The sequence below is a fragment of the Strigops habroptila genome (genome assembly GCF_004027225.2).
Source record: "Strigops habroptila isolate Jane chromosome 13 unlocalized genomic scaffold, bStrHab1.2.pri S16, whole genome shotgun sequence".
NCBI classification, from domain to species: domain Eukaryota; kingdom Metazoa; phylum Chordata; class Aves; order Psittaciformes; family Psittacidae; genus Strigops; species Strigops habroptila.
Window position 1 is genome coordinate 5,624,200 of NW_022651054.1, and position 14,961 is coordinate 5,639,160.

At 43.6% G+C, this 14,961-nt stretch overlaps 2 long non-coding RNA genes across 10 annotated transcripts in view; both read left to right on the forward strand.

Annotated features, from left to right (window-relative positions):
• The first annotated feature begins 357 nt into the window (after positions 1 to 357).
• LOC115602063 lies at positions 358 to 7,407 on the forward strand. Its single transcript, XR_003989594.1, has 4 exons — positions 358 to 414; positions 1,731 to 1,936; positions 2,645 to 2,849; positions 7,201 to 7,407. It is a non-coding gene; the product is annotated as an uncharacterized LOC115602063 (long non-coding RNA).
• Positions 7,408 to 9,026: 1,619 nt separating this feature from the next.
• LOC115602062 overlaps positions 9,027 to 14,961 on the forward strand; it is a 40,052-nt gene continuing 34,117 nt past the window's right edge. For 7 of the 9 annotated variants that reach the window (XR_003989593.1, XR_003989589.1, XR_003989588.1 and 4 more), the window contains exon 1: positions 9,027 to 13,885. This is a non-coding gene — a long non-coding RNA (uncharacterized LOC115602062). The remainder of the gene's footprint in view (positions 13,886 to 14,961) is intronic. The other 2 variants (XR_003989590.1, XR_003989587.1) reach the window with 2 other exon arrangements.

The window sequence follows — 14,961 nt, forward strand, 5'->3', positions numbered from 1 at the left end:
AGCATTTTTCAGTTCCAGATCCCTGTTAGGAATGTTTATTACACATGAGGGCAGTAGCACACCATAAAGATGCCGAGTGTGTTCCCGCTGGCTGGGTTGGTTTATGGGTGTGCAATATACAGCGGGATATTTAGTATTCGTTAGCTGGCTGTATGTTTGACAGAGATTGGCGAGAAGTATTAACTTACATCCAAGTTCGTCTTCACTAATAAGTGATGAGCAAAGGGAAGTTTTATTTGCTGTCTTAAGACGAGCTGTAAATCTTCATCCTTCAAAGTTTTGATTCCAAGTGTGACATGTGGCCACTTTCATCTGTTTAAATGGTGCAGGTGCCATCAGAAGCCAGAAGTGAAAAGACTGCTCTTGAGAACAACGTGAAGCCATTCTTCTTGTGCCTTGGAATCAGCACTTGTAGTAAATGGACCTGTTTCATCTAAGCTATTTTTTTAAGCTCTTTTGAATATATTTTCTGTAATACTCTCAGTGGAAAAGTTGCTCTAATTTTTTTAAGGGATAACCAAGTGCTTAAGTGCTTTGCTGGATCCGGGCCAGAGCCAGCATCTTGCAGAATAGAGCCCCTGACAAGTCACTGCATCCCAGTATCTTAGTTTTCTTCACAAACTCCAGTAAACAAAGTCTCCTGATGGCCTGTGAGTACTGAGGCAGCAGCAATGTCCCAGCTTTCCAGATGGCAAAGAGAGTGGTTAAATGACTTGCTCAGGGGAGTTGGGAGATGAGTGAGGCTGGGCAGATGTAGGAGGCGGACTCTGGGGATGGTTTTGTTGGCTGGGTTTATTACATGTTTGTTAGATTTGTGCTGCTGCCTGGGTGCTGCGATTGGGGCGTAACTGCCTGAGTCCGTCTGTTTTGGGAGGTGCTTTCTATGAGTGTACCTGGAGCTCTGAGGGTGAGGGTGGAGGGGCTCTGTCAGCTCTGGCATGGGATCATTTGGATGACACTGACTTGCTCCTAGAGTGAGGGGTAGGGCTGCTGGGGGTGACAAGTTGCTGATGGTAGTGCTGGTGCTTTGGTGCACCCCATCACCGTGGGTCACCCTTGGCTTTCTGTGTGTGAAAGGAAATGATGGGGGAGAAAAGGATAAAGGCAAGAAAATGAACAAACAAAAATGCTGAGTAACACCTTTTTTTATCCTTGTATTTACAATTTACATTAGTATTAGTGACTCCAGTCAGGAACTCACCTGAAGCAATTATCCAGGGACTTCCTAATAGTATTCCATCATAACCTAGGGTATTATTTTAAGGTAATCCATTCTGTGTATTAATCATTGGTTGTTATTGACTTAGTGACACATTGCTGTTGGTGAAATGAACTGTGATATAATTAGGAGCAAATAATACCCATGCATGCTGTGCTAATTATTTTTATGTGAACCCAATTCATTGCTAATATAAACAGCAATATTAATCACAGCAAGTATCAATATTTATGTAGTATGCTTCCATGTAAGTGCAGCTATAGACAACAGTGCTTGTGCGTACACTGGAGAAAGAGGCACATGTGGGGTTAGTCTTTCTAATCACATCATTCTATGTCCATTACATGACACAAGGTGACTTGTGCCATGGTTATAGCAAAGAACTGTAAGATACTAGTCCAGGCTGCTTCTCTGCAGAAGCCCCAGGTTTTCAATATAACAAACTGAACTGCACGTAGAAGTTTAAGTTTATATCTGTTTGTTTTTCCTTCCTCCCATTCAAACCACACAGGCTGTTAGCACTTCTTGGCCTGTGACTCCAACACTGGAAGAGTGCTGGACACAGCAGATGTCTTGAGAAGATCTGGTGTAGGAATGAGAAGCCTGTTCTGCTCCATTTCCATGGAAATCTCCCTGAAGATGAAGCTAATTTGGATGAGTCAGGGTCGTCTTTCTGTCCCTCAACTTCTTCATCTTTAAAAGATAGTTGTCATACAAGTAGGTGACTGTGGCAAATGGAAAACTCAACTGTCCCAGCTGTAGAATAAAGCCAGGAGAGTCTGTGTTTGGGTGCCACTGTCTGAGCATGTGCTTTGCTTGTTCCAGTGGCTCCTGTGGGGTGCCACCTTTCCTGTTACTACATGCTTTTTCCAGGATATTGCTTCTATTGAGTGTGGTGGGTTGTTTCTGCCTCAGCTTTATGCTCTGTACACCTGCTCTGAACCAAAGCTGAGCAGGGCTGTGCAGTGCACGGTGTGATCCGTGCTGGCTGTACACACCACAGCAGTGCTGGCACTCGGAGCCGAGTCCCAGGGCTGGGAAAAGCAGGACTGAAGATTGGCACCGGATCCTGACCCTGGGCAGGGACGTACAGTGCATGCTGCGGAGGTGCACTCAATAAATTAGACCATGATGTATGGCATAGTACATCACATTCTTGAAGGCAAGGCATATATACTCACCAGATAATGTGGAGCATGTGAAGTATTGAATATATCAAAGAAAGATTAATCTTTGTCTAGGAGTAACCCTGCACATTTTCTGTCTAGCTGAGCCAGTGCTGTATAATTTAAAACGTGGAGGGACTGTGTGTGCTTATCTAGTTGGGCATGGGAGCAATAGGCTTGTGTGGGTTTGTGCTGGAGGGTGGCAGGGTACCCATCTGTATTAAATAATATTAAAAGATTTCTCTCATTTTTTTTGCAGAAGAAAATGTTCTCTTCACATCTAAGGCTGCATAAATTCAGAAGGAACAGTGTGTCCTGTCCCAAAAAGGCTGCAGACCAGTGAGTTCTAGTCTTTCCTATCTAACTGAAGGAAGCAGTGGCTGCAGTGTGTGCTGAGTCATTAACACACTCCTCAACACATCAGCTGAAAAGTCAAGGGATAGGAACTGACAGAGCAACTGCAAGTACGTGCTGCTAAATGGTGGTGTTTGGTGAATGTGTATGTCTGAAAGGTTAGCTAGAAACTCCCCATCTCTGTTCTGTTTGTGTTTAAGGACTGATATTTTGTTATAGTTAAAATTGCTACAACAATTTTCACCTCAACAATTTGCATCTGCCATAGTAACATGAAAATGTAAAACCTTGGTATGATGTATGAAATGATGATTAATTTACAGCATTTATCTTGCTTTACTAATCATTCTGGTTTTAGCTGATAAATTTATTTGTAATCTCCACAGTTAAATTGCCATAAAATATCATAGTTACAGAGACATTCATGAGCAGTTGAAAGGATATGACACACTGTAATTTAGGAATTAATGCACACATAAAAAAGGCAAATTCAAGAGAAAGCTACTAATACATGTACATTGTGGGAAAAACAAAGCAGGGGAAAAAAAGCTGCAAACTAGAAGATAAGCACATGAGCATTGCAGCTGTATCACTAAATGGTGGTTTAAAGATATGGTAAATTCCATCCCACCATCTCTGAACAAAGAGTAACAAAGGGCAGAGAAATGTAACAAAATAATCTAGTGCTGAGTGTGAGTGGTACCAGCTGGAAAACATTCCCAGTCCATGCCCGATTAAGCTCTGCCTTGCTATCTCCAACAATGTGGACAGCTAAAGAATGTCCCCCATTTAATGAAACTCGGACATATCACTTCCACTGTGGAAGCACTGGGGAGCTACATAAAAGGTTCAGGACCTGCATTCCCAGGGAATGCAAAACTCTGAGCAAGATGCTCTTTGCTGACAGTACTGGGCAATCCCTACTTACAAGACATCCAAGTGCAGGACAAGACATTTGAAGACTGCAGCAGTGTCCACACCACACACGGTCTGCTGCCTTCTTGCGTTTCTAATCCTGTCTACGTACCCAGAGGAAGCATGGCTGTGGGCTTCCACTGGTGGATCTGGGCTGGTACCTTGCAGGGCTTCACTGAGCTCGGCACTGGCTGGTCACTCAGTGCCAGGCTGGGAATGGAGGGAGCTCTGTGGTGTTCTGTCTTCCACAAGTGAAAGACAGCAGTTTAAATCTAGGCTGGGCACGTCCGTGTAGGCTGCTGTCTGAAGTATGGGAGTACCAGCAGTATCAGCCAGCTCCTCTTCACCTGCGTCTCTCTCTGGGTAACGTCATCACCAACTACATGTGATAGTAAGGAACACACAGTATCTAGAGTCTGCAAGCAATGCAGAATAAAAGTTTTCTTCAGAACAACAACCAGAGGCTTAAGAAAGAGGGTAGATAGAGGTGGATGAAGTAATCAAGGAAATTATATGGACTTTGGTACCTTTAACATGCACTTAAGTTTGTAGTAGAATTGATTTATTTGTATAATTCTGGCTACTTTATCTCTTGTAATGATTGGTCATCCTGGACTGCATAGATATGATTATCCTTTTTAGATCCCTGTAATTGCATGAAGCAGAAATATAGAGTTATGTTTTCCTTCACTATTAACTGTGTAGCTCTGTGTAGGTGCCCAGAGAGAGATCCATCTCCTTATGGCTTGAGACACACAAATTACAGGAAATTAGGGAAGTTCCTCCCCCCTCCTCTGTGCAGACAACCCTTTGTTGTGTGTTTGTTCTTCATAAAAAACAGTTAGTCATTAATCATATGCAATCCAGTAGGGAACCTTATGATCAAGGAACGAGGAGTTCAACCATGCTTCCTTTGAAGGATGTTTTTACAAGGCACAGAATATCCCATGGCAGAAGTAATTCTTAGCAATAAAGAGAAGAGTTGGAAGTGGTAGAGGAAGAGTAGCAGTAACTCTTTGGTTACTTTGAACTGTCTTGGGGAGTTGCAATTTATACCTACAAAAGAATGGGAAGAGTTTGAAGAATGGTGTGATGAGATAGAGCCTGTATCTTAACAAGTTGCTGTGTTTAACACGGTCCTGGCTTCAAACAAACTCATTTCCCTTTGCAAGACTGCTCATGGAAATGCATATGTCAGTGTGGGTCCCTGCTCTGACCCTGCTCTCATTCAAACACCCATTCTAAAGAATAACGAACATGTAAGAACTAGCAGAGATTTTTGTTATTAGCTCAATCCTCCCAGCACAATTTTATTGTGTATCTTAAATTCCCCAATTCTCTTATTTTCTGGTCTGGCATTACCTTGATAATACACGTGCTGTCATTCCTGAAGGATTTATAATTTAGCTGATTTAACCCCTGGATTTTGATGTAGAATATTGAATACATTTTAATTTAATCCCCCATAGTGAGGGTAACTGGTCACTTTTTCTGATATGCTAATTTTCTGCGAGCATGTTACCTATGATAGTACCTGGCCAAGTGATTTCTCTGCCATTAACTCTTGAGTTGGTTATAACTGCAAGATAAGTAACCCTTAGGTTTCACCAGCCTTTCCTTCAGCCTTCTGCAGGTTTCCTTCTGAGTGGGAGAGAAGCTGTATAAAAGAACACGTTTTTTACCTGCCCACATCAAACTGAGCATGAGCAATCCTCCTGCCCCTGGCTCTTCACTCAGCATCTTCAAACATGCACGTTCAGTCTCTCCATATCAAGCTTGTTCTCGGCAAGGGAGTGTCAGGATTGCAGGGTTACAGTGTAGTCCAGGATGATGGGAATATACTGTGGGGAGTGCAGAGCGAGGAGTGTGCAGCACTGAATGGGAGAGGCGGTGACATTGTTTTTTAACATGGGGTGTGTTTTTGTTCTAGAACACAAAAAGCTGCCAGTAGCTGCTGGGCAGCTGTTCCCTTTGGTTGTAGTGTTCTCTTCATTGATGCTGCGTCCCAGTAATCAATAAAACTTGATTAAGGATAATAGTGGAAAGCAGCATCCTGCAACCTCATTAAATGTGGAAATCCAGGCCAGAGTGTCAGGACTGGAGTCAAAGAATCATGACTCAAAGGACAAATATGTAACTACAGAATAGAAGAAACTGAAGCTGATATAGCCAGGGGTTTTTTCTCATTGACTTTGTCCCACAAGAAGGAAGCTGCCACTTCCATGAGGTGGACATGGAATTACAGCTGGAGAGGAGGATAAACCCTGCACGAATAAGTGTCTGGTTAAAGATCTGTTTTTATTCCAGACCAAACCTCAAGGGTTGGTTCAGAATGATTGAAAAAACAAAATAATGAAGGGAAAAAGTAGTTTTGGGGGCAGAATGAACACTCTGCCTGACCCTGAGTGAGACATTTTGGTTTTTGTCTTGAATAGTTTTAAATATTGTTTCCATGATTCAAAATAGTTGCTATTTGGGAATGAAACCCCATTCCAAATTTTAAAACCTGGAAATATGTTTTCCTTTATCTTTCCAAGTAGCAGAGTGGTGGAACAGGCACACAAATGGGAAGTGTCTGTTTGGATTTGGGTTCTTCCACTCCAAGAAGGTCTGAGCACCACCAGCTCTATTTGAAGGTCTGAGGTGGAAAGAAACCTGCGTCTTGGTTTTTGGAACAGATGAGACTTCTCTTCAGGTGTGGTGGTAGAATTGGGAAGTACAGGCTTCCCAACTGCATATCTCCAAAAATTGTATTAGTGACTTAAAAATAATGGATGATTGCTTTAGTGCAGTCGTGGATTCTTCTCATCTGCCTTCTGGTTTCTGGCTTGGTAGCACATTCACAGGTATGTTTCTGTCTTTTCTGTACCACCACAAAGGCATGATACTCACTTGATTAGATGGGAGCGTCACAGCAAAGCACTGGGAGCTCTGACTTTAAACGGGAAAGCAATGCTGAAAATCTCTAAGATAAGGAAGTTTCTCCTGGATTGTTTGGTGCTTGTTGGGAACACGGGTGTCTGGTGAGAAAAGAGCTGGTGTGCCCCATGCTGCTGCTGGTCTTTGTGCTGGAATACTGGAGACTAGGGACAGTAAGGGGCAAAACTTCATCTCTAGGGGATCTGGTGTCACAAGGTGGGTGTGATGGGGTTTGATGAGTGCAGGACTTTGGGATGCTCTGCAGGTGGGGAAGGCTGGCTGCTGTGCTTTATCCCGCAGAGTTAGGAAAGCCTTGAGCCTTGCTCGCATTCCCAGCGGTACCTCTTCTCTCTTCTGGCTCTTCAGCTGCAGCATATTGGAGCTCAGCCATTCTCTCATGCTCTCTATGGTGTTAGTGAAATAGGTAGATTCTGGCTCTCAAATCCATCATGGCATTAAGGCAGTGTTCTAATCATCACATTTTAGAAAGCAAAATGAAATGTTAAAGTAGAGGGGGATGATAACTTACACGTTGGTCACTTACTGTGTTAACGCAAACTTGGCATCATACTTCAACTTGCCCAGTTAATAGATGCTATGTTTGAAATTGTTTCTCTTTCTCCCCAGATGGAAAGTTAAATGCAATCCACTCTCTAGAAGCTGTTTTTAATTTTGACCATCCTGTGACATGCTCCGGTAATGAAAACTATACCTCGATTTAAAGGTCCTTTGTGTAATTTATAGATCCTATTTTCTTCCCTCGTAAATTCCCCCCCCTACTTTCTGGGGAGGCAAAGTGTACATGAGCCACTCCCCCGGGAGACGTCCATGCTGTGCAATATAATAACTGTAAGATAATAACCCAGCCTGGTAGTGCTGAGTGCACGTGGCTTCCAGCACCGTGCAGAATTAGGCCCTCAGCTTGACCCCAATATGAGCCAACAAGGGGCTATTTTTCTTCCAGGCAGCACAATTTTTGGTGTGTAATTTTTTCCAAAGCACTGACCTGGGGGAGGATTTTCCTGTTGCTCTATTGATGTGCAAGTCTCTGCCACGAATGGGTCTTTGAAGTGTCTTTAGGATGCTGGAGGGCAACCAGGGTTCTCACTTAAAAATATCTTTTAAATGACTAAAAACTTCAGATGTGTGTGTTTGTATTAATAACAGAGCGTAAGCACAAGGCTACAGCTGCTAACACACAAAGTCAGCTTGGTCAAGCTACACCAGGGTTGCAATTTCTCTTCAGTCCTGTGGTTGGGGACCTTTTAGATGAAATTCATTAGTTCATGGTAGTTTTGAGATGTAACATAAGCCTCCAAAGGGATCTTAAGCTTCTTTTTTTTATTACAATGAAATCTTCCCTTGGCATTTCTCTCGGCACTTCTCCAGTCACAAATAAAAGGGGACACTGCTGAAGGATATTCTGCTGCACGCTTAAATGCCAGCAATCCAATTAAAGGAATCTTTAACCTTTTGTAAATAAAGCCATGGCTTGCGCTGCCTTTTGGCTAAAGGAAAAAAAATTAACTAATTTATTAGTAAGCTTCTTACCCAAGACTGATGCGTGTATTCACTGTACGGTTTACAGCCTTCTAAGGCCAGAAGACTGTTAGAATTATTGTGTCCCAGAAGGTCAAGTGCCTGCAGATTCAGACACTGCTTTCAAGACAGCTCGAAGCGATGTCCTCTCCAAAGCTGCCTCAGTCTTCCGCAGTCTCTAGTCACAAAAGTCCTGATCCAGATGTAAGGTCTGATTTTTTTTTTAATATTTCTTATTCTCTGGAATATGGTCTTAGTTAAAATGAGGATCATTTTCCAGTTGCAAACAGTACACATGGATTTCGATAGGAATGTGTTCAAACTCTGATGTACATTTTTCTAAGCCTTAGTTTCAAAGCATTTTCAAAGCTAAACAGTTAATTCTGAATCTGGCTGCCAATTTTGGATTACCTCTAGAAATGTAAACCGTGGAGAAGGCTGTGTTGTGATTTATTGCCTCTTTTGCTGCTACTCACAAACTTGATCTGTTGGGATGTTCTGTCCAGGAAGGTTTGGCAGATTGGTCAGAGGAAGCCTTGCTCAGCCAGGCCTGGTAGCACACCTGGTAAAGGCTTATAATGGGCATGGAGAGGAGGGGGGAAGTCAGAAGTTTTCCTGCTTTTCAGCATCCTGTAACTCTGTAGGGCTTTAAGCAGAGATCTCTGTGATGGCAGGGAAACCCCTGTAGTGGTTTGGGTGATGAAGTTGCTTTAAGACAAGACACCCAAGTCCAGGCTGTATCTTTTACTCGAGTGCTGATATGCCTGAGACATGTAAGATGACCTGAATTATGAAACAGAAGTAACATGCTTCAAAAATTCCTACACCTGCGGAGCAATCACACAGTGCATGTTTCCAGTCTGCTACTTCTGCTTCAGATCTGAAAATAAGAGCCTATGGGCCTAAAAGCTTGGGTAAGTTTTCCAGCAGTCAGAATTGGTTTAGTCTAGGCTATGACCTCTGTGTATGAATCCTGGCTTCACTTTCCTGGATATATTTCCTGCTTCCCTGTCACAGCATCCCTGGGGGAGGCTGCCCTGGCAGCTCTGTGTACCTGTGCTGCAGCAGAAGGCATTCCCATGGGAACAAGCAGTACAGGCCGGTGGATAGCAGCACTGCACTTGCTGCAGGAGGGAGACAGGCAAGAGCTCTGAGCCGGAAGGTGAGTCTCAGCAGGGCAGGACAAACAGACAGCACTGGCATACCCAGTGCCAGCTGCCTCAGCCCTCGGGGAGCAGGACACATGATGCTGCAATTACTGCTTCTCACAGCCTTTACTTTGGTCTGCACGTTTCATTTGATGCAAACACTTTGCAAGCAAAGGCTGGAAAATACATGTATTCATTGTACAGAAAGGGACATCCTTTCCTCAGTTCATGTATGGGCATTTGCTGTGTGGAAAAAGGTTAAATGGTAACAAGAAGGATCAGGCAGGAGCCCAGCACTTGATAAGTATATATGATCATGTTAAGACTAAGTTCATTATCGTGGTGTGGCCAAGACTGCAACAACTGAGGTTGTTCAATTTCTTTGTGATTCGCCCCTGTGAAATGTCTTGTGGCTCAGTGAAGGAAAAAGAGTTGTATTAGAGATAGGAGTTGCCCATATGGAATTCTAACTGTTTTGTTCCAGTTGAAAATCACAGACCAAAAGCAGGCCACGTCTCACCAAGGTTCAGCAGTGAGGTGCCCTGGAGAACAACACTGAATATAGCTGTCAGTGCAGCAAAGCCTTAAAAAGGCGTGAAACTGTGGAGACAGGTTTGCTTCTTCATGTGACCTGTGGTTCAGAGCTGGCTTTGCTTCTGTTTTCCTGTAAGTAATCATTAGCCATAAAACTGAAGAAACCAAGATGTCAGTGAAATGGTGTTGCCAATTGGGAGGCAGTGGCTTTGCTTTCCTTTTGCAAACTTCTTCAAGTGCGGCTTCATGTGGAAAAACCATGAAGTTAAACTTAGGGCTGCAGCCTTGGCAGGGGGGTTGGACCAGATGATCTTCAGAGGTCCCTTCCAACCCTAAGGATTCTGTGGTGCTGTTTGTATTGCTGCTGCTTGCAGCATGGCAAGATGGGGTTTTTCATGTTGCTTGCAAGGCAGATATCTTTTCTTCTTCCTTGTAAGCTAAGGAAAAACCTAAAGCTTCTTAAAAGAAATTTTTTAAAGCAGTTCAGCTTTTTGAAACTGCATAATTGAAGAGCTCTGAAATAATTGGCTTATTATAGTGCACCCGTAAAAATGAATTTGCATCTCATTTATGAACTATTAGATTCCTTATTACATGAGACTGATTGTTCTTAATGTGACTTGCATGTAATTTAGCATTCTTTACTCAAACACTTTGTAGCTAAACACTGGGGGAGGGAAGTTCATTCCAAAATCATGGCACTAGAACTTAGATGACAGAGCACTCACACTCCTGCTCAGTGTGCTCTCATTACGCTGTTTGTCTCTCTATTCCCATCTCAGTTCCACACTGGAGGCCACAAGTCCAAGATCACTCAACTGATTTTTTTCCTTGCCTCTTCCCCACTGTTTAGGCGTGCTCACACCCCAGTGAGAAGTGCTGAAGACAAACAGGAGCTGCGAGTACCCAGGACTGAGCTGTGTGGTGCTGTCAACTCGCTGGAGGGAAAGGTTGGGATCCAGAGGGACCTGTAGAGGCTGGAGAAGTGGGACCATGTGAACCGCATGAAGTTCAGCAAGGCCAAGAGCAAGGTCCTGCCCCTGGGTCGGGGCAGTCCTAAGCACAAACACAGGCTGGGGGAGACTGGAGGAGCAGCCCTGAGGAGAAGGACTTGGTGGTGGTGTGTGATGAGCAGCTCTCCATGACCTGGGTGTGTGCGCTTGAGCCCAGAAAACCTCTTGGGTGGAGGCCTGTGGGTGTCTGCAGGCAAGTTATGCCAGTGGTCAAAGCCCTTGTCCGGGGATGTGTGTGAGGGTTGCTGAGCCAATGCTTTCCAGCTGCTTGGCTGGGAATTTGCATGTATCAACACGTTGGAAATAGTCACCTGTAACGGTACAGAAAGCTGTTCCCTTGCAGCAGAAACAGTGCACTAACAGTGAGGAATCATGACCTCTCCCATGTGCTTCCGTCAGCATCTCCTATGTGTGAGCATTAGTTCAGGTGATCACAAAGCCCAATCTTGGTGTCTGTGACTCCACTTTGACTTGAAGGAGGGGCAAAGATGACAAGAATAAAAATGCAGCAAAACGCAGGGTCACCTTGTGAGCGGAGGAGGATGCTGGGAGGTGATTATAGAAATCATGTCACAGGGTTGACAGGCAGGTGACAAGCAGGCTCCTTGCATGAAATACTGCAGAATTACTGAGCTGTCATTTCACAATATTTTATTTACTGTAGCTAGCAAATGGCAAAAGAAATGACATCCCTCAGTGCTTTCCAATGGGTACAGAAAATGCTGTGGTCTTCCTAAGAGGCTGATGTTAGTGCCTCTTTGGACACAGGCAGTTAACATATTGATGCTAACTTCAGCAGCAGCAAGTCCTGGGGTCACAGGTTTGAATATTGGTGGTTCCAAAAATAGGTGGATGCTCCTGGATGCTTTTTGTCAGAAAGTTTGTAGAGAATTGAGGTGTTAATTGGCCTTTTTGTTCAGCTGATGGAGCATGTGGTTAAATCCAGTGCATGTCCTGCTGTTGCTTTGGGGGTTGCAGGGAAGGAGGACGCTGGGTGAGGGAAGGGGAAGTAATTCTGGGTTGAAAAACTGTGAAAGGGCCTTATGGCTCCTTCAGACACAATAAAGTACATACAATTCTGTTGACTTTGGAGGAGGAACTAACAATGTTGACAGCGGTTACATTAGAACATCGCTGAAATACTTTGTATTTCATTTGCCTTTCTTCTTGATTGTAAATCCTCTCTGAATTTCCATTCAGCAGTATAGTAAATACAGAGGTAACATGGGATACACCAACAGCCAAGGAAGCATAAATTATCCCTTCATTCCCCTAATCCCTCCCTTACACTCCTTTATAACGTTCAAGTTTGGGTTCAGATATGTGGATATTCTGCACATTTAAGAGCCATCGTTTTATGTAGGGAAATGATTCACTTCACACATTAGAGCAAATCTGAAATGTGTCAGGAGGGATCCTGGGTGTTTCTGGGCTGTCACACGCTGTTTGAGGAGCAATTACTCCTGGTCGGATCAAACCTTGTGCTGGGGCTGAGGCTGGTGCAGCAGGGGCAGGGCTCTGCATCCCAGGGGAGGAAGGAGAGCCCCTTACAGCTGTTAACATCTCTCTTCCACTTCATCCTTTCAGTGCACCCCAGACTTTGATACTGTTTTGTTTAGGGGTGGTTTTACACCTCAGAACCTGTGAAGGGTTGTAAGAAGGATTCAGAGTTCAGGGGTTAAGAACAATTGATCTGTTGGCTTTTCCAAGGCAGGCGTGCTGCTGCCGTGGCCTTTGCAGGATAAATGTCTTACTCTGACAAATTCACGGTGCTATGGAGAGGCCTGGGTGTGCTCAGAGCTGTACTTGGGGAGCAGGAGCTGCAGAGTGCTGGAGCATGGCAGGGGAGAGCAGGCCTCTGTTTTCTGTCGGGGGAAGGTGGAAGCACATTTTCAGAGCAGCCAGTCGTTTTGTAAATGGCTGTTTCTAATTCCCAGATAAACAGGTTTTCAGTCCGTTTCCATCTCAGAAGGTGGATTCTAGGCACAATTTAAAAGATTCCTTTCAGCTTTCACTATTTGGCAATCAAAAGCACCATCATCCTGGATCAAACATTTTAATTCTCTGCTTTGGCTTAAACTCATAGTTGTGAGCAAAGAATAGGTCTGTATGGAGTCAAGGCTGTAAGATCTATTCTCTCTCTCCCTCTCCTCTTTTTTAATATGAGTATTTTATGAAGAAAGCTTCACTTCTCCCACCAGAGTTACAGGTTACGTGGCTGGAGTTTCTTTGTGGAGAACACCCATTACAGTTGTGCCTCACCATCCTGAGCTGCAAGTGCCTGGGGGTTTGCTGCTCTGCTTTGGACACAAGGACATGGTGAGGCCTCTTCTCTCGCACAACACTCACTTGAAATGGAGGGAAGGAAGAGGTGGAAAGATGTTTGTCCTCCTGCAACAGAGTGCAGAGAAACTGTGGGGTTTTGTTGGTGTTGTGCAGGAAGTTCACAGCGCACCGGGAGCGGAATCTCTTGGAGCAGCACTTGCTGCTTGTCTGCACACGCTGCTGTTTGTTTTCTAAAGCATGTATTTAAAGGACACACCATGATTACTAATAAACTAAATTAAAAGGGCAAAAGCTGGAGAGAGACAGTAGAGGGAAGTTCTTATACCTGTCACCGTGTTCATTACTCACAGTGTGTGTGTTTACTCTGTTCCACAGATCACCATGCAGACGTAATGGTAATTATCTGGGCAGGAGGTGGGGTTTGCATGCTACAGGAAAACACTGCCATGGCTTGCGAATTTGATTTTAGTATCTGTGCCATGCTATTGTTTGGCCTAGAAATTAGATTGCTTTTTACTAATATAATTGGCTAATTAAAACATCTTCTGTAGGAGATGGGGAAGATACCCACAGTCCTTATGTGACTTGGGACATAATAAAGTAAACATGAGTCAGTTCCTAATCCAACAAGAGCTCATTTAGAGCACAAAGAAAGGAGTATCCACAATATAATTTTCTTAATAGGTTTCCGAGATGATTTAGAGTCCAGTCCTCCACCTTTGGAGTGGAGACAGAAACACTGGAACACAGAAGACCCAGCCCTGCAGGACTACCTATGGCGATACCCAGCGGGTAGGTAACTATCTCCAAGTCCATCTATTTGCAGTATTCTATACAGTTAGTCATTGTGAGTTCCCTACCTGGGGCTGGTTAGGAAGATGTAAAGCAACAGAAAAGAGTAAAGTTGCACCAAAACATACCCTCTCTGTTCCAGCAGCTAAACCATATGTGGTTTTGTAACCTAACCATACAGTCTTGGTATTTCCTTCCTTTTCTCCTACTTGGTCCGAGTTGCTGGAAGGGAACAGATCACCTGCTTGCCTCAGATCCCAGCTGCAGGAACCACAGCCTCCTTCCCCCAGGATGCTCACTGGATTACACCTTAATACATTACTCTTCAGACAGGACCTGGGGAAAATTCCTATCCTAGACAATCTGTCTGGGAGCCTGGAAAGAGTTTGAGAGACTTATGCTAATCATAGTTAATTTGTATGTGCAAATGATTCTAACTAAATGTAGGCTTCCCTTAGTATCTTCAATTAAAAGCTCTGGATGTACTCCAAAGTTACAAATTCCTTCACTAAGCCAGTAGGGAATGATAATGAATTATTGCTAATATAGCCATAAAGCTTTTATTTGCATAAGTAATATGAAGCTAATGTGTGGATAAAATTAAACTTTAAAATGAAATATTATTAAAACAAAACTGTTAATGAATTTGGACACATTACTGAGCAGGTACATTTGGCAGCTGGCTAGAACAGATAACTCTAATAGAAGTCTCATTGAATCAAAATCAATATTGAACATTACATAAGACACTGAAGGTAGTTGAGCAAGTTGTATGTGCTCATCTGCTCAGTCCTGGTGTGCTTCATCATTGTTTGCTTTCACAATTAGCACTAAAACAAAAGAAGGTGCCATAATGCAGGAGGGAGAACTAAATCTGTGAATGTGAGTATTTCATTCCCTTTTTTACTGGTATAATTAGATTGGCTTGAGAGAAGATGCTCTGAACTCTCATGGGTATGGAAAAAAACTTGGAGATTGTAAGTCACATTAAAGGAGAGGATGGACGCACATATGCTCACACCTGCAGTGTTACTGTTGTTGTTATATTATGATTGTTATTACCAAGGCTGGACTTC